The following is a 2746-nucleotide window of genomic DNA, read 5'->3' as shown; positions in this document are numbered from 1 at the left end:
GGTTTTAGTGGTAAACTTCTAATTTGTTGAGTCATGTGGCATCACTTTTATATCGCATTCATAAGCTATGAATCCATACACTGGCACCAATGCTAGTATAATACATAATATATGATATTTGATTGTTGTGTCATTGTAATTATTATGTTTAGCTTATTTATAATATTTTACATTTCTTATGATTGTTATTGACATTAAAATCAGATTGTATTACATTGTACAAAAATAAATTTTATATTCTAGGAAATATTTACATGTTTATTATACTATCTTATATTTTAATAAGTTTTTACTTTAATAGTTCGTCACCATAATATGTTGTTTTTTTTTGCAAATATTTATATGCCTATTATATTTTTTTTGTTTTTGATAAACAAGTTACATGCAAGTTTTGTTGTAATTTAATATTTGTTTATAATTATTATTATTACCCATCTTTTATATGTTTTCAATTTTTTTTACTATTATTAATTGAATATATTATTATTAATTTTTTTATATTATTTTATTTAATGTTATTTTTTTATTTTATTTTTTTATTTTATAATTAGGTTTAATGACTTGTTTTTAATGTTTTTATACACTAATTGTTAGCATTTTTTAAAGTTTAAATATTTAATTTTTTAATTTTAATGTTTCACTATTCAGTAAACACATAATATATTTACTTAATATTTTATAGTTAATAATTTTTCAACACGATACAACATATAACTTATATACTAGTAATAATTATACTCATGTACATATAATAAATCCTGGCCCTCCACACGAGAATACTCAGTGAGGCCCAGTATTCTTAACTTGAGAAATAAATTAATAATAATAATAATATGATATTTTTGTTTTAATTTATAATAATTATTTTGTTGTTTGATGTATTTTTAAACTATTTTTACAATATTTTGTATGCAACATTGCATATTATAGTATTTTTTGTTTGCAATAATGTTGTTTTTGTATTTTCAGTAAAATATATTTACTGATTATTTATTTATTTTATAATAGTATTTACTTTTGTTTTCTTACGTTTACCTTTACATACTTATAATAAATTTAGATTTGATTTATTTATTTATTATTATATTTTAATTATTTGTTTATTTAATTTTATCTGTGAATGCATAGTTTTATTCTTCTAATATGAATTATGTCGTCAGTTGTTTACTTGTTTTATTGTTTAATTTTAGTTGGACTTTATAATTTATATAATTTATTTTTTCAATCATTTTAAATGGCCCTTTATATTTGGAGGCGAGTTTTGAAGATTTTCCTACTATATTGAATGAAAATTTGATTAATATGGAGTCTCCTGGTCTGAATGTCATTAATTGATGATTTTGATTTTTTTTTTGTAAGTCTTGTGCAGTTTTTATTAAATTTGGAATTTCGTCTCAGCCTATTTAGTTCTGCTAGTGACTATTTTATGTCATATGGAATATTGGTTATAATTCTTTTGTTATCAATTGGGAAGTAAAGTTCAAACCCATGCATTAGAATTATAATGGTAATATCAATTGATTATTTTCATCAATATAGTTTTTAATAGAGATGTATAATACATCATTTATTTTAAAACTTTTTCTGTTAAGAACTACTAGCGGTTAACTGATATTGTTTGATGAATTATAGTGTTTATAATCTAATAATATATCGTTTAGAATTATGAACTGTCATGATTTTTTTTGAATGTTAATTGGTATTTGATTAATTTGATTATTATTAATTGATTATAATTATTGATATTAAAATTGATTGTTGGTTTTTTATATCTGTGAAATCAATAGTTAAATTATCATTGTCATTTTAAATGTCAATTTTATTAACAGGATTCCTAGAAAGATCATTAGCTACTTTATTTTCTTACCTTTCTTTGTATATAATATTAAAATTAAAATTTAGTAATTTTAGAGTTAATCGGGCTATTCTAGCCGATGGTATCTTTAAATTTTAATAGTATTTTAAACTGACATGATCACAGAATACAATGAAGTGTCTTCTCCATAAATACTCCCCGAAGTAGGTTATGCCGAAAAAAAATCTTAATAGTTATATTTTCTTTTTTTTGTATAAAAAATGACATTTAGAAGTTTTTAGGGAAATGTTCATTGAATCAATTATTTTTAAAGTTTTATTTAAATTTATTAGTGTTTCATTGAAATTGTTGCCATAAGATGTCTATATAAATTATTATGGATTTGTATAGTCATGCAGAAAATGTTTTATATAATACTCTTTGAAATATGGCACTGCTATTTTTAAATCCTTGAGGTAACCTAGTGAATGTCATTAAGCCATAAACTGATGTAAAGCCAATTTATATAGGTCTGTTTCTTTTATATTGGTAATTGAAAATAACCAGTGTTAAGGTCTAAATAGGAGAATTACAGTCAATTTATTTAAATTCCGCTGATTTGGTCTGGGATTTCATTTTCAATGCATTTTAAACTCCATAAATGTATATGTAAATAGGTTTTAAGTTCTTGACATTTTATAATACGGTTGTATTATAGTCTGTGATATCGTTATTCCGGTGGTTTTGTTTTCGTGATTTTAGGAAATTCTAAAATACAAGTATACAACTAACAAATTATTCATAATATAGTCTGTAATCTGTATGAAAGTATATCAACAAGTAAAACCCATTAACATAGTTATATATTTATACCTGCCAGAAAGTATATAGATACATTTTATATACCTACATCGTAATCCGAAATTCCAATCTTTAACCTTGAGACGTAAT

The sequence above is a fragment of the Acyrthosiphon pisum genome, chromosome A1 (genome assembly GCF_005508785.2).
Source record: "Acyrthosiphon pisum isolate AL4f chromosome A1, pea_aphid_22Mar2018_4r6ur, whole genome shotgun sequence".
Lineage (NCBI taxonomy): Eukaryota > Metazoa > Arthropoda > Insecta > Hemiptera > Aphididae > Acyrthosiphon > Acyrthosiphon pisum.
The sequence above is the reverse complement of the archived record's forward strand: the minus strand, read 5'-3'. Positions refer to the sequence as shown.